Below are 25816 nucleotides of genomic sequence, written 5' to 3'. Positions count from 1 at the left end.
ATATTTATTCAGCATGCAGCATTCCAGACACTAGACTGGACCTGTATATGATCTAGGCATAGTCTTGTATCTCCAGGTGGGTAATCTAGAAGCAAAAACTCATGCAATGGATTATTTCGGTACTGTGATCGAAATCTTAATTAGCTATTGTGGGGATATGGGAGAACACATTTAATTTTGCAAGGATACCCAAGAGAGGCATAGAATCACTGAGCCTGGCTCCATATTGAAAAGCAGAAAATGGAAGAATATGCCCACAGAGGGAACAGCAAGAGCAGAGGTACAGGGGTTTAATGCAACCTGGAGGGGCTGCAGATCTAAAATGCTGGTGTGAAGGGGGCAAGATTTAGGTCACAGAGGTGGTAGGCACACGAAAAATATTAAAAGCACTTTAAACCATGTTAAAAAATAAATTGGAATTTACGCTGTTGTGAACGCTGTGGGAGGGTTTAAAGCAGTGGGAGTGGTGTGGGCAGATTTACATTTTGGAAAGTTCATTCTATTATCTGTGTGAAACCTGGATGATTTGAGAGGCTTTGAGAGAGGAGGCAAGGAGACTAGTCAGGAGACAGTTGCAGTGGTCCAGGACAGAACTAAGTCAAAGCAACCACAGGAAGGTGGAGAAATTGGTGTATCTGTGAGATGGCAGATTTGTTTTCTATTGCTGTGGAACCAAATAGCATGCCCTTAGCTGGAAAAAAAAAAAAAAAAAGAGCACCTTCTTTTTTTTAATTGAAGGATAACTGCTTTACAGAATTTTGTGGTTTTCTGTCAAACATCAGCATTAATCAGCCACAGGGACACCCATGTCCCCTCCCTCCTGAGCCTCCCTCCCATCTCCTTCCCCATCCCACCCTTCTAGATTGTCACAGAGCCCCTGTTTGAGTTCCCTGAGTCATACAGCAAATTCCCATTGGCTATCTATTCTACATATGGTATTGTAAGTTTCCATGTTATTCTCTCCATACATCTAACCCTCTCCCTCCTCCCCTTCCCCCATGTCCATAGGGTCTGATCTCTATGTCTGTTCCTCCATTGCTCTCCTGAAAATATATTCAGTAGTACCATCTTTCTAGATTCCATACATATGTTAGTATACAATATTTATATTTCCTTTTCTGACTTACTTCACTCTGTATAATAGGCTCTAGGTTCATCCACCTCATTAGAACTGACTCAAATGTGTTCCTTTCTATGGCTGAGTAGTATTCCATTGTCAGAGAAGGCAATGGCACCCCACTCCAGTACTCTTGCCTGGAAAATCCATGGACAGAGGAGCCTGGTAAGCTGCAGTCCAAAGGGTAGCGAAGAGTCAGACATGACTGAGCGACTTCACTTTCACTTTTCACTTCCATGCATTGGAGAAGGAAATGGCAACTCACTCCAGTGTTCTTGCCTGGAGAATCCCAGGGATGGGGGAGCCTGGTGGGCTGCCATCTATGGCGTCGCACAGAGTCAGACACGACTGAAGTGACTTAGCAGCAGCAGCAGCAGTATTCCATTGTATATATGTACCGTATTCCATTGTATATATGTACCACAACTTCTTTATCCATTCATCTGTCGATGGACATCTAGGTTGCTTTCATGTTGTAGCTATGGTAAATAGTGCTACAATGAACACTGGGGTACCTGTGTCATTTTCAATTTTGGTTTTCTCAGGGTATACACCTAGGACTGGGATTGCTGGGTCAGAAGCAGAAGATATTAAGAAGAGATGGCAAGAATACACAGAAGAACTGTACAAAAAGATCTTCACGACCCAGATAATCATGATGGTGTGATCACTGACCTAGAGCCAGACATCCTGGAATGTGAAGTCAAGTGGGCCTTAGAAAGCATCACTACGAACAAAGCTAGTGGAGGTGATGGAATTCCAGTTGAGCTATTCCAAATCCTGAAAGATGATGCTGTGAAAGTGCTGCACTCAATATGCCAGCAAATGTGGAAAACTCAGCAATGGCCACAGGACTGGAAAAGGTCAGTTTTCATTCCAATCCCAAAGAAAGGCAATGCCAAGGAATGCTCAAGCTACTGCACAATTGCACTCATCTCACACGCTAGTAAAGTAATGCTCAAAATTCTCCAAGCCAGGCTTCAGCAATACGTGAACCGTGAACTTCCTGATGTTCAAGCTGGTTTTAGAAAAGGCAGAGGAACCAGAGATCAAATTGCCAACATCCGCTGAATCATGGAAAAAGCAAGAGAGTTCCAGAAAAACATCTATTTCTGCTTTATTGACTATGCCAAAGCCTTTGACTGTGTGGATCACAATAAACTGGAAAATTCGGGAATACCAGACCACCTGATCTGCCTCTTGAGAAATTTGTATGCAGGTCAGGAAGCAACAGTTAGAACTGGACATGGAAAAACAGACTGGTTCCAAATAGGAAAAGGAGTTCGTCAAGGCTGTATATTGTCACCCTGTTTATTTAACTTATATGCAGAGTACATCATGAGAAACGCTGGGCTGGAAGAAACACAAGCTGGAATCAAGATTGCCGGGAGAAATATCAATAACCTCAGATACGCAGATGACACCACCCTTATGGCAGAAAGTGAAGAGGAACTCAAAAGCCTCTTGATGAAAGTGAAAGTGGAGAGTGAAAAAGTTGGCTTAAAGCTCAACATTCAGAAAACAAAGATCATGGCATCCAGTCCCACCACTTCATAGGAAATAGATGGGGAAACAGTGGAAACAGTGTCAGACTTTATTTTTCTGGGCTCCAAAATCACTGCAGATGGTGACTGTAGCCATGAAATTAAAAGATACTTACTCCTTGGAAGGAAAGTTATGACCAACCTAGATAGCATATTGAAAAGCAGAGACATTACTTTGCCAACAAAGGTCCGTCTAGTCAAGGCTATAGTTTTTCCTGTGGTCATGTATGGATGTGAGAGTTGGACTGTGAAGAAAGCTGAGCGCTGAAGAATTGATGCTTTTGAACTGTGGTGTTGGAGAAGACTCTTGAGAGTCCCTTGGACTGCAAGGAGATCCAACCAGTCCATTCTGAAGGAGATCAGCCCTGGGATTTCTTTGGAAGGAATGATGCTAAAGCTGAAACTCCAGTACTTTGGCCACCTCATGCGAAGTGTTGACTCATTGGAAAAGACCCTGATGCTGGGAGGAATTGAGGGCAGGAGGAGAAGGGGACGACAGAGGATGAGATGGCTGGATGGTATCACTGACTCGATGGATGTGAGTCTCATTGAACTCCGGGAGTTGGTGTTGGACTGGGAGGCCTGGCGTGCTGCGATTCATGGGGTCGCAAAGAGTCGGACATGACTTAGCAACTGATCTGATGGTTGTATTACTCCTAGTTTTTTAAGGAATCTCCATACCATCTTCCATAGTGGCTGTATCAATTTGCATTCTCACCAGCAATGCAAGAGGGTTCGCTTCTCTCCACACCCTCTCCAGAAATTATTGTTTGTAGATTTTTTGATGATGGTAGTTCTGATTGGTGTGAGATCATATCTCATTGTAGTTTGGATTTGCCTTTCTCTAGTAATGAGCGATGTTGAGCATCTTTTCATGCGTTTGTTAGCCATTTGTATGTCTTCTTTGGAGAAACGTCTGTTTAAGTCTTTTTCCTACTAAAAAAGTACCTTATTAGCTCACAATTCTGCAGGTCAAAAGTCTGGATCTGATGTGGGTGCATTCACTGGACATGGTCATATGGGGCTGAAATCAAGTGTCAGCCAGGGCCGCAGTTCTCGTCTGGGGCCCAAGGTCCTCCTTCGGGTTGTTGGCAGAATTTATTTCCTTACATTTATACAACTGAGGTTCTAGTTTTACTGTTTGCTGTGAGATAGTAGCTGCTGTTAGCTCCCCAAAGACTTCATTCTCCAGATGCAGCTCACAACACAGATGTTTATTTTCTTCATGTCATCTGGATTGCATCTCTGACTTCCTGTTCTATAACCATCCTAGATAAATTCTGTTTTCAAAGGACTTATGTGTTTGGGTTGGGTCCACTCAGAAAACTTCATTTTCTTAGTCAACTGTGTCATATTACTAATCACTGCCATTCCTAATGGCAAGAGCAAAACTCATCATATTTTGCACAGAAATTATGCACAACGTGTGCATGGCAGGAAATCTTGGAGCCATCTTAAATTCTGCCTACCATATATCATATAAAACATGAAAAACTAGATACAAATTGGTTCCTAATTGTATGGGGGAACTTGGAAAAGGAAAAGAAAAGGTGGTTTGTGTGATTGGGTCGTGTAATTCACAAAGATGAGGGTACCAAAGGACAAAGAAGCCTAGGGTTCCACTTTGGACTTGTTGAGGTTGATATGACTATAGGCTATGTAGGTGGTAAGGGAGATTGTGCAATATAAGTTGAAGAAGAGTAGCTGGAAGGAAATACAAGATTTTTAGTAGAAGATGCCAAGAAAGACATGAGACTGGATGAACTTGGTTTTAATTTTAATCGTATCAGCTTCTATGCAATCCTAGATTGTAAGTCCCTTGAGGATCAAGTTCATGTCTTTTCATTTCTGTATATTGGGTACATTTCATATAGTGTGTACTCAGAAATGTGGTGGATGGATGGATAGAGACTATGAAGGAAAACATGCCAAGCACTACTGAGTTTATCACATCTTCAAAACAATCCCATAGCATAAGTACTTTTCCTACATAATATAGAAGAAGAAATTGGGGCCCAGAGAGATATCTTAAAATCCTAGATCACACAAATGGTCAACAAGAGAGATGCACTATAAATCTTGGACATCTGACCTCAGAGTCTAAGGTCTTAAACACTAAAGGATACAGCTTCCTCCCCAATACCTCAATCTTGTGAAGAGAAAGATCTCCTAGCCAAGAGAAATAGAAAACTCTGGGAAAAAATGTCATTTGATCCTTGACATGTGAGCTGAACTTTGGCAGCAAAAATGAGTGAGCCTGGGTAGAGGTGCCAGATTTATCAAATGAGTATACATTTTTTTAGTTTTCACTGTATAGAATGTTATAATTAGGCCAGGATTTTCACTCTCCCATGTCACTTTTTACCTATATACTTCATAGGTCATCATGAAGCTATTCATACCTATGGGACACTTAATGGAAAAATCCACCCTTCAAGGTGTATCCATATTAACCACATGTAAAGCATTTTCACATCTACCAAAATGCATTTACATAGAGGACTTCATTTGACTTAAGAGTTTACCTTGCAAGTTACCAGGGTATGTATATTAACCCCTTTGTACAGGTGAGAAAAGTGAGGCTTAGATCCAAGTTACATACATCAACTGAGACTTCAGGGTCTTATGACAGAGATTTTTATTCTTTTTTCACTAATGCCAACCAAGCCCAATCTCAGGCCTTCCATTTTGACTCTCCCTCTTCTTGGCCTCAATTTGGATCCTGACTTACTGTTTACTCTTATTGTTCAAAATGTATAAGCCTTATTTTCCTAACAACACTTAAATTCTCTTAAGACAGGAATCTGCTTTGTGTAAATTTTGCCCCTTCCCCTCTTCATACATTTCCCAGTCACACTGATGAACTTTCCATAAATCCCTTGGAATGGCCTTAAAAAGCCATTCAGGTCTGAGCAATCTGCAAACTTCTATGAATTCTTGGCAGGTGAGTTGCCAGTACTAGTGACTAAAATTGTTTGTTTTTCACACAGTGTCAGAAATTGCCTGCTTCCAAAATGTGGTCAAATATTCTTTCTTGATATTCTCCAGTTTACTAGTTTCTTCCGGGTAGACATTCTCATTCACTAAAGTATGTCCAGAACAGATAGCCATAGGCTAGAATGATTTATCTAATAGTAATTCAGCCTTCTATCATTATTCTAAAACACAACACTTAATGACACCTGCAACGTGCGAGGCATTGTGTTAGGCAGCAGGGATGAAAGATGAGAGGCATGTTCCTTCTGCTCAAGGAATTCAGTCTCTTAAAGGTGATTCAACTTCACACAAATGCCAGAATACAAGGCATAACAGACAAATGTTGTGGGAGTTCAGAGGTGGGAGATATTTACCTCCAGCTTGAAAGAAGAAGAAAGTATAACTTCAATTTTTAACCTTGATTCTGCTTTAAAATTCATACAGCCAGTCGTGATATATTAATTATGTGAATTGTAGCCTCAGAATAATTACTGTGATTATCTCAAGAATTTTAAAAAGGACTAAATGTTAATGTGAAAAAGTGACAAACTCAACAAGAGGCATTAGAGGAAGCTGTTAAGTACAATGGGAAAGGTTAAAAGCGCCCACTCCCTCCCATCTTTAGCTCCTTCTCTGCTCCTATGAGAAGCAGTATGACTCACCCACTCCCTTTTGTAATCATTATTTCTTTTGCTCATGGCAATCTTGTGGAATTAATCTCTCTTCTTTTTCCTCTCCTCCCCCCTCCTCTCCTTCTAACCTTATAGGCATGTCTGTCTTCCGTGTCTTATTTATCCTATAGTATCCTTTAGCATCACCTTCCTATTTTCTAGAATTTCCTTTTTTGAATCATTCATTCACCATTCACACCAGCCAGGACAAACTAGTATTTATAGTTATAATTTGGTAATTGGTGTTCAATGAATGAATATTCAATTGAATAAGCAAGGTATACAATAATATGACTATTTTGCATTGGAATATCACTTTCTTTTTAAATGTTTTCTTGTGTCTTATTTTTTCTAGTTTTGAGATGTAATTGACATGCAGCAAGTACTATATAAGATTAAGGTGTGCAGCATAATAAATTTGACTTACATTTATTGTGAAATGATTAGCAGAGTAAGTTAATATCTATCATCTCATATAGATACAAAAAAGAAAGAGAAAAAAATTTTCCCTTATAATGAGAACTTTTAAGATTTACTCTTTTAACAACTTTCATATATACCATAAGAGTGTGTGAGTGTTAGTCGCTCAGTCGTGTCTGACTCTTTGCAATCCCATGGACTGTAGCCCACTAGGCTCCTCTGTCCATGGAATTCTCCAGGCAAGAATATTGGCGTGGGTTGCCATTCTCTTCCCCGGAGGATCATCATGACCCAGGGAGTAAACACAGGTCTCCTACATTGTAGGCAGTTTCTTTACGATCTGAGCCATCACGATCTATCCATATACATCATACAGCAGTATTAACCATAGTCATCATGTTGTACATTACATTCTAATACTTATTTATCTTATAACTGGAGGCCTATTTATCTCTTTTTAATACAAATTTAGAATGCAGCCACCTTATAATTAGACAAAAGTCCAGTGTTTCTCAAGATCCTTATGTTAAATCTATTGAGATCTCTGACTGAGCTCCTTAAGTAGCTAGCCCACACCTTCCCATGCCTGGCAGGAAGACATAACCCTGACCTCCTCCCTCCTCCAGTGGATATTGATGATCTGGAAAAGAACCCATCCACCTGCCACTGTTCTTAGTATACATATCCTCAATAATCAGGCTATTTCAGAAGAGAGGTGCCAATTATTTTGGAATAGAGACATTGTCCTATTTGGTCTCATTACAGATCTGTTATTATGCCAAATACCCTGAAGGAAGAGATGCTCTAACCATTCCTCAACAGGTTCTTTTATGTTTAGACATCCTCCAGCTGTTTTTATAAGGATCTTCTTGCATTCATTGTGCCTCATTATTGCATTAAATAGGCCAGGCCACCAGGCTCTAAACATATTGGAACTTTTTGTGTGTGTCTGTGTGTGTGTGTGTGTGTGTGTGCATGCACGCGTTCAGTCATGTCCAACTCTTTGTTACCCCACAGACTGTAGCGCTCCAGGCTCCTCTGTCCATGGGACTTTCCCAGCAAGAATACTGAAGTGAATTGCTATTTCCTACTCCAGGGGATCTTCCCAACCCAAAGATCCAATGTATGTCTCCTTCATCTCCTGCATTGGCAGACAGATTCTTTACCTCTGAGCCACCTGTGAATTAGAAATAAAAACTGCACATAAATCTCTCCTGGATAACAGTGTACTCAACTCAAGGAAATAGTAGCCTTGTTAAGATTTATAATTATTACAATGATAATAAAAATAAAATAGAAGTCTATCAAACAAGCCCCCATTAGGACCCTATTCCAAATGTTTGGTACAGGAGACTCAGGGATTTAGCATTCTCTAATCATTTTGATTTTGGGAAAATTCCACCTGTGGCAAGACTTACTCCAAATCATTAAATCATTATTTGTTCCTAATGCCATTTCCAATATTGCTACTGCTCTTCCAGCTACCATGCCAATCACAGCTTCACTCAAAGCATTCTCTCTCATCTTCAAGTGAACTCCATATCTATATCAAACCACTTTCCTGACCTCCATGAATGGAAGCCCTTTGCCCCATTAGGGACCTGACAGCCCATGGATACTATGATCATTCTCTGTGGACACAACCCATTTACTATATTGGCCTCCACATAATTTTCAATTTTTATAGCCCTCTTTGATCCTGAATCGCAGGTCATCTTAATTCTCAGTAATCCTTCAAATTTTAAAGACAGAAATCTGTAAGTATCAGCAGGGCCATTGGACATTGAGTCCATGCAGCTCAAATATCTCTCACATTTACCACAGGCACCATTAAACTTGAAAACTCGGCAGAATGATGACACGAGTGAAATTACCCAATCCTACCATTGGTACAGATTCTCCAAATAAAAAAGATTCACATTGGTCTAGGCTTAAATCCATTGCCCTTACAATTGGCTATACTAAGTGGATCCCAACTGATCTACTATATACTATTAAAATTGTAAACACCTTACAATATTTACATTAAACAACATATTAAGGAATTAAGACCTATTGTTCATAATTTGGTTGCAGAAGGAGTCCTCACTCTTACCATTTCTTCCTTTACTAACTCTATTTGGTCTGTCTATAAACCAAATAAAAATGAATGGTTGGCATGATATATTCAAAGTTATGAAAGAAAAAAACTTACAACATAAGGTAATCTCCTAGATCATTTAGAATAGGAAAAATAAAGAATTTATAAGACAAGCAAAAACTAAAAGAATTCAGCAGCCAGCTCCTTGGTCCATGGGATTTTCCTGGCAAGAATACTGGAGTGGGTTGCCATGTCCTCCATTAGGCGATCTTCCTGACCCTGGGATTAAACCCATGTCTCCTGTATTGTAAGCGGATTCTTTACCACTGAGCCACTGGGGAGACCCTATACTAAATCTACCCAAAAAAGAAATAAATGCAAAATCTTCTCTAAATAGATAAGCAAGAATTTATAGGAAAGGAAAAATCACAATAGGAAAAGCAAATATTTAAGAGGATTCAAGATCACTTAAATAAGCCAGTACATAAATTAAGAGAGAAAAACATTTTGCAAAAGCAATTATAACTATATTTAATAGCAAAATGATATGCATCAAGAAGTAAACAGAACTTGAAAAATCACAAAATGTAGAGGAGGGAAGTACAAATATGTAGATACTTTAGAATGTGTCTGAACTTGTATGACAGTTTAAAGCAAGTAAGTAGTTATGGGTCAATATACTTGAAATGAAGGGTAATCACAAAATGAAAAATTTTTAAAAAAGAAGAAATTAACAAAGAGGAACTACAGAAACAACTGGAAAAAAGGCTTAAAATGGCAATAAATTACATCAGTTCATTTCAGTTGCTTAGTCATGTCTGATTCTTTGCGACCCCATGAATCACAGCACACCAGGCCTCCCTGTCCATCACCAACTCCTGAAGTTCATCCAAACCCATGACCATGGAGTCAGTGATGCCATCCAGCCCTCTCATCCTCTGTTGTCCCTTTCTCCTCCTGCCCCCCAATCCCTCCCAGCATCAGGGTCTTTCCAATGAGTCAACTCTTCGCATCAGGTGGCCAAAGTATTGGAGTTTCAGCTTCAGCATCAGTCCTTCCAAAGAACACCCAGGACTGATCTCCTTTAGAATGGACTAGTTGGATCTCCTTGCAGTCCAAGGGACTCTCAAGGCTCTTCTCCAACACCATAGTTCAAAAGCATCAATTCTTTGGCGCTCAGCTTTCTTCACAGTCCAACTCTCACATCCATACATGACCACTGAAAAAACCATAGCCTTGACTAGACGGACCTTTGTTGGCAAAGTAATATCTCTGCTTTTCAATATGCTATCTAGGTTGGTCATAACTTTCCTTCCAAGGAGTAAGCGTCTTTTAATTTCATGGCTGCAATCACCATCTGCAGTGATTTTGGAGCCCAAAAAAATAAAGTCTGACACTGTTTCCACTGTTTCCCCATCTATTTCCCATGAAGTGATGGGACCAGATGCCATGATCTTAGTAATAAATTACGTAACTATTAATAATTACTTTAAATGTCAATGGACAACACATTCCAATCAAAAGATACAGAGTGGTAGATAAGATTTAAAAAAAAATCTATAATATGCTGCCCCAAGAGACTCACTTCAGAGCAAAAAACACAGACTAAAATTGAGGGAATGAAAAAAGATATTTCCTACAGATGGGACTGACAGGAAAATGACAGTAGCAATATTCATATCAGACAAAATAGACTTAAAGCTCCTAAAGACAAAGATGGATATTATATAATGATAAAGAGACCAGTACAAGAAAAGAATATCACACTTGTTAACATATATGCATCCAATCAGGAACACCTAAATATATAAAACAAATACTAACAGATATAAAGGAAGAAATCAACAGGAACACAATAATAGCAGGAGACTTTAACACCCCCCTGAGATCACCCAGAAAAATCAATAGGGCAACAGAGGTCCTAAATTATACAATAAACCAGTCAAATTTAATTGATATCTATATCTACAGAACACTATATTAAATAAAAAAAAAAACAAACACACATTCTTTCTGAGTGTGCAAGGAACGTTCTGTAGGATAGACCACATTTTGTTGTTGTTGTTGTTTAGTTGCTAAATCATGTCTGATTCTTGTGACTCCATGGCTCCAGAGAGCCTGCCAGATTCCTCTGTCCATAGGATTTCCCAGATAAGAATATTGAAGTGGGTTGCCATTTCCTTTTCCAGGGAATCTTCCCAACCCAGGGAAAGAACCCACATCTCCTGCACTGGCAGGTGGATTCTTTATTGCTGAGCCACCAGGGAAGCCCAGGAGAGACCACATACTAGGTCATGAAACAAGGCTCAACAAGTTTAGGAGGACAGAAATTATTTCCAGAGTATTTTATGACCACAGTGGTATGAAACTAGTAATTAGCTGCAGAAAGAAAAATGGGTGAAGAATGAATATGTGAAAATTCAGCAAAATGCAATTAAAAGAACAATGGGTCAACAATAAAATCAAAGAAGAAATCAGAAAATACTTTGAGACAAATGAATATATAAAACACAACCTGACAAAATCTATGCAACTGCCAAAGTAGTTCTAAGAGGGAAGTTCACAATGATACAGGCCTTTCTCAAAAAACAAGAAAATTATCAAACAACCTAAATTACCACCTGAAAGAATTAGAAAAAGAACAAATGAAAGTCAAATTCAGCTGAAGTAAGGAAATAATAAATATTGAAAAGAAAATAAAGATGAAAAAAGACTAGAAAAGATCAATAAAGCCAAGAGCTATTTTCTGAAAAGGTAAACAGAATCAACAAACCTCTAACCAGGCTCACCAAGAGGAAAAGAGAGAGAACCCAAATTAACAAATTAAGAAATGAAAAGGAAAAACAACTGATACCACAAAAATAAACAAAAAATCATAATAGAATACCATGAATGGTAACATGCTAACAAATTCGACAACCTAGAAGAAATGGACAAGTTTCTAGAAACATATAGGCTGCCAAAACGGAGTCAAGAAAAAACAGATAATTTGAACAGACCCATTACTAGAAATGAAACAAAATCTTAAATTTTAAAAACTCCTAAAGTAAAACTTCTAATGTTTTCAAATGATGGAACTGACAAGGGATTAATTCCCAAAATATATAAACAGTTCATACAACTCAACAGAAAAATACAAGAACAAAACAATCCAATCAAAAAAATGGGCAGAAGATCTATAGACACACCCTTCTCAAAGAAGACACATAAATGGCCAATAGGCATATGAAAAGATTCTCAACATCACTACTTACGAGAGAAATACAAATCAAACCCACAATGACATATGGCCTTACATCAGTCAGAATGGCAATCATCAGAAAGCCTACAAATAATTAATGCTGGACACTGTGTGGAGAAAAGGGAATCCTCCTACACTGTTGGTGGAAATGTAAACTAGTGCAAGTGTTAGGGAGAATTGTATGGAGGACTTTAAAAAACTACAGATTAGAGCTACCATATGATCCAGCAATCCCACTCCTAGGCAGGTATTAGGACATGGAAAAGACAAAAATTGTAATTCAGAAAGATACATGCACCCCAGTGTTCACAGCAGCACTATTTATGAGTCAAAATGTGGAAGCAACCTAAATGTCCATGGACACATGACTGGCTTAGGAAGATGTGAGATATATCTACATATCAAATGCAATATTCAGTTCAGTTCAGTCACTCAGTCGTGTCTGACTCTTTGCGACCCCATGAATCGCAGGACACCAGGCCTCTCTGTCCATCACCAATTCCTGGAGTTCACTCAAACTCATGAAATAATGCCATTTGGAGCAACATGAATGGACCTAGAGATTATCATACTAAATGAAATGAGTCAGAGAAAAATAATGCCATATGATATCACTTATATGTGGAATCTAAAAAGTGATACAAATTAATTTACAAATTAATAGACTCACAGATACAGAAAACAAACTAATGGTTGCCAAAAGGGAAGGGGCAGAGAGGGATAAATTAGAGGTTCAGGATTAACAGATACACACTACTATATATAAAATAAACAACAAGGACCTACTATAATGTATAGCACAGGGAACTATATTCAATATCTGGTAATAACCTATAATGAAAAAGAATCTGAAAAAAGTATACACACACACATATAACTGACTCACTTTGTCATACACTTGAAACTAACACAACATTGTAAATCAACTATATAGTAATAAAAAATACTCTCTACTAAAAAATTAAAAGTCAAAATTTTAAAGTCAAAATTTAAATAAAAAGTCAAAATTTTAAAGACATATACAATATATGACACTATAAATCTCTTGGAATAGAACATAGGCAAAACATTCTCTGACATAAATCACAATAATATTTTCTCAGGTCAGTTTCCCAAAGCAAAAAATAAACAAATGGATCCTAATCAAACTTAAAAGCTTTTACACAGCAAAGGAAACCATCAACAAAACAAAAAGACAATTTACAGAATGAGAGAAAATATTCGCAAATGATGCAACCAACAAGGGGTTAACATCCAAAATACCTTAAGAGCTCATACAACTCAATAGCAAACAAACAAACAAAACCAATCAAAAAATGGGCAGAAGACCATAATAAATACTTTCCAAAGAAAACATACATATGGCCAACAGATGCATGAAAAGATGCTCAACATGGCTAAACATTAGAGAGATGTGAATTGAAACCACAATGAGATACCATCTCACACCAGTCAGAAAAGCTATCATCAAAAAGTACACAAATAATAAATGGTAGAGAGGATGTGGATGAGAAGGAACCTTCCTGCACACAGGTGGGAATGTAAATTGGTGCAGCCACTATGGAAAATAGCATGGAAGTTCCTTAAAAAATTGAAAATGGAGCTACCATATGATCCAACAATCCCCTCCTGGGTAAATGTGGAATAGATGAAAACTCTAATCTGAAAAGATAACCCAATGTTAATGGCAGCACTATTTGTAGTAACCAAGACATAGAAACATATATATGTACACACACACACACACACAGGAACATTCAGTTCAGTTCAGTCGCTCAGTCATGTCCAACTCTTTGCAACCCCATGAATCGCAGCACGCCAGGCCTCCCCGTCTATCACCAACTCCCGGAGTTTACCCAAACTCATGTCCATCGAGTCAGTGATGCCATCCAGCCATCTCATCCTCTGTCGTCCCCTTCTCCTCCTGCCCCCAATCCTTCCAGCCTCAGGGTCTTTTCCAATGAGTCAACTCTTTGCATGAGGAGGCCAAAGTATTGGAGTTTGAGCTTCAGCATCAGTCCTTCCAATGAACACCCAGGACTGATCTCCCTCAGCCATAAAAATAAAATACTGCCATTTGCAGCAGCATGGATGGACCTAGAGAGTATTATACTTACCAAAGTCAGTCAGACAGGAAGACAAATATTTTATGCTGTCACTTATATGTGGAATGTGAAAAATAATACAAATCAATATATATACAAAAAATTAAAAGACTCACAGACATAGAAAACAAGGTTATGGTTACAAAAGGGAAATGAGAAAGGGGGAGGATAAATTAGGAATATGAGACTAACAGGTAGGAGCTATATTGCAAAAAATATCAAAAGTAACAAGAAAAGGCAGAGTAACCAGAGATCAAATTGCCAACATCCACTGGATCATACAAAAAGCAAGGGAATTCCAGAAAATCATCCATTTCTGCTTTATTGACTATGCTAAAGCCACAGGATCACAACAAACTGTGGAAAATTCTAAAAGACATGGGAATACCAGACCACCTTACCCATCTCCTGAGAAACCTGTATGCACATCAAGAATCAACAGTTAGAACTGGACATGGAACAACAGACTGGTTCAAAACTGGGAAAGGAGTATCTCAAAGCTGTATATCATCATCTTGCCTATTTAGGTTATATACATCATATGAAATGCCAGGTTGGATGAAGCACAAGCTGGAATCAAGATTTCCAGGAGAAATAACAATAACCTCAGATATGTAGATGATACCACTCTAATGGCAGCAAGTGAAGAGGAATTAAAGAGCCTCTTGATGAGGGTGAAAGAGGAGAGTGAAAAAGCTGGCTTAAAACTCAACATTCAAAAAATGAAGATCATGGCACTGAGTCCCATCACTTCATGTCAAATAGACGGGGAAACAATGGAAACAGTGAGAGACTTTATTTTCTTGGGCTCCAAAATCACTGCAGATGGTGACTGCAGCCATAAAATTAAGACACTTGCTCTTTGGAAGAAAAGCTATGACAAACTTAGACATCATATTAAAAAGCAGAGACATCACTTTGCTGATAAAGGTCCATCTAGTCAAAGCTATGTTTTTTCCAGTAGTCACGTATGGATGTGAGAGTTGGACCATAAAGAAAGCTGAGCACTGAATAACTGATGCTTTTGAACTGTGGTATTGGAGACAACTCTTGAGAATCCCTTGGACTGCAAGGGGATCCTACCAGTCCATCCTAAAGGAAATCAGTCCTGAATATTCACTGGAAGGATTGATGCTGAAGCTAAAGCTCCAATACTTTGGCCACCTAAGGTAAAGAGCTGATCATTGGGAAAGACTCTGATGCTGGGAAAGATGGAGGACAGGAAGAGGATAAGGGGGTGACAGATGATGAGATGGTTGAATGGTACCACAGACTCAATGGATATGAATCAGCAAACTCAGGGAGATAGTGAAGGACAGGGAAGCCTGGCGTGCTGCAGTCCACGGGGTTGTTCCAAGTCCAGTTCTAGCTGTTGCTTCTTGACCTGTATACAGGTTTCTCAGGAGACAGGTAAGGTGGTTTGGTATCCCTATCTCTTTAAGAATTTTCCAGTTTGTTGTGATCCACACAGCCAAAGGCTTTCATATAGTTCACCTACTGTTGAAGCCTAGCTTGAAGGATTTTGAGTATTACTTTGCTAACATGTGAAATAAACACAATTGTAGTGTAGTTTGAGCATTCTTTGGCATTGCCTTTCTTTGGCACTGAAATGAAAACTGATCTTTTCCAGTACTGTGGCCATTACTGAGTTTTCCAAATTTGCTGGCATATTGAGTACAGCACCTTAATAGCATCATCTTTTAGGCTTTGAAATAACTTAACTGGAATTGCATCACCTCCACTAGCTTTGTTCATAGTAATGCTTCCTAAGGCCCACTTGACTTCACACTTCAGCATGTCTGGTTCTAGGTGAGTGATCACACCACTGTGGTTATCCAGGTCATTAAGACTTTTTTTGTATAGTTCTTCTATGTATTCTTGATACCTCTTCTTAATCTCTTCTGCTTCTGTTAGATCCTTGCCGCTTCTGTCCTTTATTATGCCCATCATTGCATGAAATATTTCATTGGAGTCTCCAATTCTCTTGAAGAGATCTCTAGTCTTTTCCATTCTATTGTTTTCCTCTATTTCTTTGCACTCTTCACTTAAGAAGGCTTTCTTGTCTCTCTGTGCTGTTCTTTGAAACACTGCATTCAGTTAGTATATCTTTCCCTTTCACGTCTCCTCTCAGCTATTTGTAAGGCCTCTTCAGACAACCATTTTGCCTTTTTGCATTTCTTTTTCTTGGGGATAATTTTGGTCACTGCCTCCTGTACAATGTCATGAACCTCTGTCCATAGTTCTTCAGGCACTCTGTCTATCAGATCTAATCCCTTGAATCTATTTGTCACTGCCACTGTATAATCATAAGGAATTTATGTCATACTGAATGGGGTCTAGAGGTTTTCCCTACTTTCTTCAATTTAAGTCTGAATTTTTCAATAAGGAGTTCATTATCTGAGCCATAGTCAGCTCCCAGTCGTGTTTCTGCTGACTGTATAGAGCTTCTCTATCTTCGACTGCAAAGAATATAATCAGTCTGATTTTGGTATTGACCATCTGGTGATGTCCATGTGAAGAACTGTTTCTCATGTTGTTGGAAGACAGGTGTTTGCTATGACTAGTGTGATCTCTTGGCAAAACTCTTTTAGCCTTTGCCCTGCTTCATTTTGTACTCCAAGGCCAAAACTTGCCTGTTACTCCAGGTATCTCTTGACTTCCTACTATTGCATTCCAATTTCCTATGATGAAAAGGACATTTTTTTGGTGTTAGTTCTAAAAGGTCTTGTAGGTCTTCATAGAACTATTCAACTTCTTTGGCATTTAGTGGTTGAGTCATAAACTTGGATTACTGTGATACTGAATAGTTTGCTTTGAAAACAAACCAAGATCATTCTGTTACTTTTGAGATTGCACCCAAGTATTGCATTTCAGACTCTTTTGTTGACTGCGAGGGCTACTTCATTTCTTAATAAGAGATTCTTGCCGACAGTAGTAGACATAATGGTCATTGGAATTAAGTTCACCCATTCCCATCCATTTTAGTTCACTGATTCCTAAAATGTTGATGTTCACTCTTGCCATTTCCTGCTTGACCATATCCAATTTACCTTGATTCATGTATTTAACAGTCCAGGTTCCTGGAAGGTCTACTGCATATTTCCCAACAATTTTTGGTGCTCTCTACTTCATTACTCTCAAACCCAACACCTATTTGACCTAGTTGGCCTCTAGTAACAATGTATTTCCCATCTACAAATTTTATTAAAACCTATTTATGCAGTCACTAGCAAATGAGTTCTATTCAAATTGGGCCACTCCAAGAATAGGCCCTTGAGGATATCTAAAAGGTTGTCTGTGACATGTGGAATAATGGTCCCCAAGGATGTCCATATCCTAATCCCCAGAACCTGTGAATATATTAGGTTATATGACAAAGGGGAATTGCTTGTTGCAGATGTAATCAAGGTAGCAATTTGGCTGTCTTTAAAATAGGGAGTTTAATTATTCCAGTGAGGCCAATATAATCAGAGATCCTTAAACATGGAAGAGGGAGTCAGAAGATAGCAATCAGAAAAAGATGATAAAAAACAGTGCTGTGTTGCTGGACTTGAAGATGTAGGAAGTCAACCAAACCATAAATTTTATTATACCTTCTAGAGTCTCTGGACCACACATGATATCACATGACTTCCTATGGATTTCTGGAACATATAGTCCCCCTCAACAGCCAAAAGATACCCCTCTTGAAATACAACTCTTAGAGGCCTATTGGATCCTTTTTGGTCCAGAGCTACCATGGGCCTTTAGTCTGTGATCTTTTGGAATCAACTGCTCATTGCTTTGGGTACTGGAAGATGCCCTCAATAAATACAAGTTCGTTGTTCGTATTTTTAACAATTCCTATGCCAGTGGTTAATGGTCTTGTTTTTTGGTTTAGTCAGTAGGCTCAAAACAGACTTTACATTCAAGATGCTGGGACTGGGATTGTATTACTGCAGTTCAGTGCCAAATGCCTTATGCTCCTTTCTGCCCATGCCGTCACCCCTACTTGTTTGGGGTGGTCAATCAGCCCACAGCTTCCTAAGAAGAAATTACACCGTAACTCCTAGAGGCAAAGGAATACTGCTCCTCCATCATATTTGTAATAATTTCTCAAGTGCAAAACTTTGCCTCAAGGTTTTGGGGTTAGTCCAGGACTTATATCAAGAGCCCCCAACCTCAACCACACTAGGGTTCTTACAGGTACTATCCACAAGTCAATTCCAGTCAACAGCACAATCATCTCAGGAATGACCGTCTCAGCCCTGCAGACAATGCATCCCAGATGGTGACCTCAGGACAGCCAACAATCCCAGCCTCAGCACCAGTACTCCAAGGTATCCTGCTAACACAATTCCATGCTGAAACCTGCCAAATAAAGACTTTTCTCCCTGATCCTCTCTCTTCTCCCATACCTAACCATGGCTCTGCCACACACCTGTACCCCTATAACTTCCCAACTACCTTTTCTTCTTTCTTGCCTTCTGACTTACTCCTCAAGTTTCAATCTATGCAGTCCTACCTAAATTAATCCTGTTCCCAACCTAATTGATGCCACCTCACAAGGCCTATTGTGGACCACTTCATAAAGATCCAATCCCCCCAAATTAAATAAATCTCTACAACTCCATATCCTCTCCTATGCAATGGAAGGACACCCTGCAAGAAGCTAACAATTATTGTCAGGCTTTTCCCTTCCTAGAATGGCAACATAGGGACCTACCTTTGCACATTACCTAACCTTTTGCATCAAGGAACTCCCACTAGGTTATTTCAATTTCATTTGATCTATTCATTTCCCTCTTTCTGGGGTTGCTTCTTGGTGGAAGCTAACATCCTACAAATTAGCTGACTACCTCACTGGTGCCCTACAATGTATCTCTCCTTTTAGATACTTAACACCTGAGTTTGGATCCCCATCACCGCTATCCCTACACAAAAGCCTAAAACTCTACTCTATACCATGGCATTAGTTCAGACCTGGCTACAGTAACTATTCCTATGATAGTTACATAGGAACTACAACCACATATAAGCTCTGATGTCTTCTCATCCAACTACCCTCATTTAAATCTTTACTACTGCCCTGTCATCATCTCCACTCCCTACTTTCCTAGACCTAGACAGTAGCTGCTGCTGCTGCTAAGTCGCTTCAGTCGTGGCCGACTCTGGTGGCAGCCCACCAGACTACCCCATCCCTGGGATTCTCCAGGCAAGAATACTGGAGTGGGTTGCCATTTCCTTCTCCAATGGATGAAAGTGAAAAATGAAAGTGAAAAGTGAAAGTGAAGTCGTTCAGTCGTGTCTGACTCTTAGCGACCCCATGGACTGCAGCCTACCAGGCTCTTCCATCCAAGGTATTTTCCAGGCAAGAGTACTGGAGTGGGGTGCCATTGCCTTCTCCGAGGCACTACCTAGATAACAGCAACAGAGCATGTTACCTGGAGCTAACCCTTCATCAATATATGGCCTGCTTTTAGGTGCCCCAGCCTAGACAACCACCATGCAACTAATTTTCTGCCCTTTTATAGATATGCCATATTCATCTCAGCTGCTTGTCATCCTCTCCAGTCACCCTCCAGCCCAGCACTCCTTCAGCCCACCAGATGCTTCCATATTAACTTTCCCTCCTCGGACTCCTTGTCTTTCTCTGCCTCCTCGGTCAATCAGTATTACATACCACTGTGTCTCCCCATCCACTGCTGGGACTACTTAGCCATCAAGTTCCTGCTTTGATACAGATTTACCCACCAGAAACTCCACCCTGCAAGACCCATGGGCTACTGGTTCTCCTGTAGCGCTTTTCCTCCTCCGTGGGGTCCTACACTCAGCTCCTCCACCCCACCCCTTTCCACCTGTGTGACCAGGCCTGTGTCCTGTATGCATATGGTACCCAGGTCACTCTTTATCCAACTAGAGAATTCACTACTCTCATGGAGATTTCCCTCAAAGAGGGCCACTTTTTAGGTATTATATTGGATCTCATCACGATCTTTGGTGTAACAGGCATACATTTTAGGTGTTTTCTATTCTGTATCAGTCACAACTCAGAGAGGTCACACAGACAAACACCACAACTCCTGGAAGACCACATACATCAAACAGCCCCAGCTCTCAATGCTGTTAATGAGGGACAAAGTTCTCTGGTTGCTATGGTAGCTGATAATAGATTGGCATTAGACTACCTGCTGGCATCTTAAGGAGGAGTGTGTGCCTTGAAGGGATGCTCATACTCCACGTGAGTCAATAACACAGGAGAGAGCTCCAGAAGAGCTCAGCAAATAAAACAGCAAACCAAAACAGTCAATATTACTACTAAAATACTCAAAGAGATTCCCTGGATGCCATTGATTTCTTCTGCTGGCTATCTCCTTTTGCTGACTCCCCACTATCCTTTAGAGAGCTAGCATAACAATTGCTGGCCTTATTATTTTTATCAGCTTTGTAAATTTAATTTCTTCCAAGTACACATTTATTTACAGGAAAACTGGGAGGTTGCTGTATTAACCCAAATATCTCAGGTGAATTACAAAGAACATAGGAAAAGAAACTTGGTCCTCCAGTGACATTTGATTTAGTGCCAGTAAACTCTGTCTCATCTCCTGTCTGTGTCTGTCAACTCTTGTCCAGTAAGGTTCACACTGGTCCACTCCCATCCCTCAAGCTTGTGTGTACTCTTGGTGCCTCTTTCAAACTTTGTGGCAGTAGATTGGCTCTCCTCCCACTGGCAGGACTTTCCTCTCTACAAAATGCTTACTGGGAAGAAGGATGGGGAGAAGGGATAGTTAGGGAGTTGGGGATGGACACATACACACTGCTATATTTAAAATAGATAACCAAGAAGGACCTACTATATAGCACACGGAACTGCTCAATGTTAGTGGCAGCCTGGATGGGAGGGAGGTTTGGGGGAAAATGGATACATGTATATGTATGGCTGAGTCTCTTTGAGCTGCTCACTTGAAACTATAATGACATTGTTTGTTAATTGGCTATCCCCCCAATACAAAAGTTTTTTAAAAAGTGCTCACACACTCTCTACACTCTCACTTCTGGATCTATTCCATCAGAGTCTTCCTCCTTGCTCATCACCTTGGGAATTCCCTAGCTATGTGAGTCATAACCCTTTCTTTCTTTGATTATATTAAAGAACTACTCTTTAGGTTTTGACATCTGAAGCTGACCTTGGAAAGGGAGCTTTCTCATTTTATGATAGGGTTGCTATGACATATATTATTACAATTATTTTGCTGATAAGCAAACTGAGGAGCTTTGAAGTCATTCTACATGATTAGACACTACCCAAGAGTTAATAACACTAATACGATCCTATGTCTTTGAAGCCAGATTATGTACAATAAACTAGAGCCTACAAATCTTTTTTTTAAATTCATTTTAATGAAGTAGAGTTTATTGTGTTAGTTCCTGCTGTACAGCAAAGTGTATCAGTTATCAGATCAGATCAGTCGCTTAGTCGTGTTCGACTCTTTGCGACCCCATGAATCGCAGCACGCCAGGCCTCGCAGTCCAACACCAACTCCCGGAGTTCACTGAGACTCACGTCCATCGAGTCAGTGACGCCATCCACCCATCTCATCCTCTGTCGTCCCCTTCTCCTCTTGCCCCCAATCCCTTCCAGCATTAGAGTCTTTTCCAATGAGTCACCTCTCAGCATGAGGTGGCCAAAGTACTGGAGTTTCAGCTTTAGCATCATTCCTTCCAAAGAAATACCAGGGCTGATCACCTTCAGAATGGACTAGTTGGATCTCCTTGCAGTTCAAGGGACTCTCAAGAGTCTCCTCCAACACCACAGTTCAAAAGCATCAATTCTTCGGTGCTCAGCCTTCTTCACAGTCCAATTCTCACATCCATACATGACCACCGGAAAAACCATAGTCTTGACTAGATGGACCTTTGTTGGCAAAGTAATGTCTCTGCATTTGAATGTGCTATCTAGGTTGGTCATAACTTTCCTTCCAAGGAGTAAGTGTCGTTTAATTTCATGGCTGCAGTCACCATCTGCAGTGATTTTGGAGCCCAGAAAAATAAAGTCTGACACTGTTTCCACTGTTTCCCCATCTATTTCCTATGAAGTGATGGGACCGAATGCCATGATCTTTGCTTTCTGAATGTTGAGCTTTAAGCCCACTTTTTCACTCTCCACTTTCACTTTCATCAAGAGGCTTTTTAGTTCCTCTTCACTTTCTGCCATAAGGGTGGTGTCATCTGCATATCTGAGGTTACTGATATTTCTCCCGGCAATCTTGATTCCAGCTTGTGTTTCTTCCAGCCCAGCGTTTCTCATGATGTACTCTGCATATAAGTTAAATAAACAGGGTGACAATATACAGCCTTGACGTACTCCTTTTCCTATTTGGAACCAGTCTTTTGTTCCATGTCCAGTTCTAACTGTTGCTTCCTGACCTGCATACAGATTTCTCAAGAGGCAGGTCAGGTGGTCTGGGATTCCCATCTCTTTCAGAATTTCCCACAGTTTATTGTGATCCACACAGTCAAAGGCTTTGGCATAGTCAATAAAGCAGAAATAGATGTTTTTCTGGAACTCTCTTGCTTTTCCCATGATCCAGCGGATGTTGGCAATTTGATCTCTGGTTCCTCTGCCTTTTCTAAAACCAGCTTGAACATCAGGAAGTTCACGGTTCACATATTGCTGAAGCCTGCCCTGGAGAATTTTGAGCATTACTTTACTAGCGTGTGAGATGAGTGCAATTGTGTGGTAGTTTGAGCATTCTTTGGCATTTCCTTTCTTTGGGATTGGAATGAAAATTGACCTTTTCCAGTCCTGTGGCCATTGCTGAGTTTTCCAAATTTGCTGGCATATTGAATGCCGCACTTTCACAGCATCATCTTTCAGGATTTGGAATAGTTCAACTGGGATTCCATCACCTCCACTAGCTTTGTTCGTAGTGATGCTTTCTAAGGCCCACTTGACTTCACATTCCAGGATGTCTGGCTCTAGGTCAGTGATCACACCATCATGATTATCTGGGTCGTGAAGATCTTTTTTGTACAGTTCTTCTGTGTATTCTTGCCATCTCTTCTTAATATCTTCTGCTTCTGTTAGGTCCTCGCTTGGCAAGCCGCTCCCGCGAGCTTGCAGATGCTGCTGCTAGGGGTGGTGGGCGCAGCCACGGGCCACGTGGCCAGGAGCGGGGGTGACGGCCTGGGATTCTGGGGGCTTCTCTTGTTCTCCTCCTCTCCTTCTTCCCAGTGTGGCCGTGGCTGACACTAAAGACTTTGTAGCCATCAACCCAAGTGCAGTTTCGACGGAAGATGAAGGTAAAGGCCCCCCGGCAAGGGGGTTGCAGCACAGAGTTGAGGGTGTGGTGGTTGGCTTTTAAGTTGTCTCACGGAGTTGAGGGTGTGGTGGTTGGCTTTTAAGTTGTCTTTCTCCACGTTTTTGGTTCTGATTTTATTTTTTTCCTTCGATTGTGAAGTCCAAGGAATTGCCTTCCTGAGATATCTAGCTTGTATTTTCATAACATAGGGAGTTTCAGAAATTAAGGTTAAGCACAGGCAGCTGTGACAACAGGTGCGCTAAGTGCGGCCGAGAGGAGCCACCCCAAGTCCGAGGTCAGGGGCAGAAGCCGGGAGGACCCCATGCCTGAAGGGTGGCGGCCAAGAGGAGTTACCCCACGTCCGAGGTCAGGGGCAGCGGCCTAGAGTACCAGACTGCGACGGCGCAGGAATGGCCGGGAGGAGCTACTCCACGCCCCCACGCCCAAGGCCAGAGGCCGCGGCCGGGGGGAGCAACCCACGCCAGAGACCAGGGGCGGTGGCTGGGAGGACCAACCCCAAGTCCAAGGAGCCGTGGCTGCGCGGGAGCAGGAGGGCCTGGAGGAGCTATCCCACGTTGAAGGTCAGGAAGGGCGGCGGTGAGGAGATACCCCTCTTCTAACGTAAGGAGCAATGGCTGCGCTTTGCTGGAGCAGCCGTGAAGAGATACCCCACGCCCAAGGTAAGAGAAACCCAAGTAAGACGGTAGGTGTTGCAAGAGGGCATCAGAGGGCAAACACACTGAAACCATACTCACAGAAAACTAGTCAATCTAATCACACTAGGACTACAGACTTGTCTAACTCAATGAAACTAAGCAATGCCCGTGGGGCAACCCAAGATGGGCGGGTCATGGTGGAGAGATCTGACAGAATGTGGTCCACTGGAGAAGGGAATGGCAAACCACTTCAGTATTCTTGCCTTGAGAACCCCATGAACAGTATGAAAAGGCAAAATGATAGGATACTGAAAGAGGAACTCCCCAGGTCAGTAGGTGCCCAATATGCTACTGGAGATCAGTGAAGAAATAACTCCAGAAAGAATGAAGGGATGGAGCCAAAGCAAAAACAATACTCAGCTGTGGATGTGACTGGTGATAGAAGCAAGGTCCGATGCTGTAAAGAGCAATATTGCATAGGAACCTGGAATGTCAGGTCCATGAATCAAGGCAAATTGGAAGCGGTCAAACAAAAGATGGCAAGAGTGAACATCGACATTCTAGGAATCAGCAATTGGAATGGACTGAAATGGGTGAATTTAACTCAGATGACCATTATATCTACTGCTGTGGGCAGTAATCCCTCAGAAGAAATGGAGTAGCCATCATGGTCAACAGAAGAGTCCGAAATGCAGTACTTAGATGCAATCTCAAAAACTACAGAATGATCTCTGTTCGTTTCCAAAGCAAATCATTCAATATCACAGTAAGCTAAGTCTATGCCCCAACAAGTAATGCTGAAGAAGCTGAAGTTGAATGGTTCTGTGAAGACCTACAAGACCTTTTAGAACTAACACCCAAAAAAGATGTCCTTTTCATTATAGGGGACTGGAATGCAAGAGTAGGAAGTCAAGAAATACCTGGAGTAACAGGCAAATTTGGCCTTGGAATACAGAATGAAGCAGGGCAAAGACTAATAGAGTTTTGCCAAGAAAATGCACTGGTCATAACAAACACCCTCTTCCAACAACTCAAGAGAAGACTCTATACATGGACATCACCAGATGGTCAACACCGAAATCAGATTGATTATATTCTTTGCAGCCAAAGATGGAGAAGCTCTATACAGTCAACAAAAACAAGACCAGGAGTTGACTGGCTCAGACCATGAACTCCTTATTGCCAAATTCAGACTTAAATTGAAGAAAGTAGGGAAAACCACTAGACCATTCAGGTATGACCTAAATCAAATCCCTTATGATTATACAGTGGAAGTGAGAAATAGATTTAAGGGCTTAGATCTGATAGATAGAGTGCTTGATGAACTATGGAATGAGGTTTGTGACATTGTACAGGAGACAGGGATCAAGACCATCCTCATGGAAAAGAAATGCAAAAAAGCAAAATGGCTGTCTGGGGAGGCCTTACAAATAGCTGTGAAAAGAAGAGAATCAAAAAGCAAAGGAGAAAAGGAAAGATATAAGCATCCTGAATGCAGAGTTCCAAAGAATAGCAAGAAGAGATAAGAAAGCCTTCTTCAGCGATCAATGCAAAGAAATAGAGGAAAACAACAGAATGGGAAAGACTAGAGATCTCTTCAAGAAAATCAGAGATACCAAAGGAACATTTCATGCAAAGATTCAGTTATACATATATATTTTTAATATTCTTTCCCATTATGGCATATTATAGAATATTGAATATAGTTGCCTGTGCTATACAATA

The 25816-nt window shown here is 40.6% G+C and overlaps 1 pseudogene; it reads left to right on the top strand.

Annotated features, from left to right (window-relative positions):
- The window catches only part of LOC133245207 (craniofacial development protein 2-like), a 133376-nt pseudogene that overhangs the window by 97470 nt on the left and 10090 nt on the right, over positions 1 to 25816 (top strand).

The sequence above is a fragment of the Bos javanicus genome, chromosome 3 (genome assembly GCF_032452875.1).
Source record: "Bos javanicus breed banteng chromosome 3, ARS-OSU_banteng_1.0, whole genome shotgun sequence".
Taxonomy (NCBI): Eukaryota; Metazoa; Chordata; class Mammalia; order Artiodactyla; family Bovidae; genus Bos; species Bos javanicus.
Note: the sequence above shows the minus strand (reverse complement) of the source record. Positions and strands in the feature narration are given on the sequence as shown.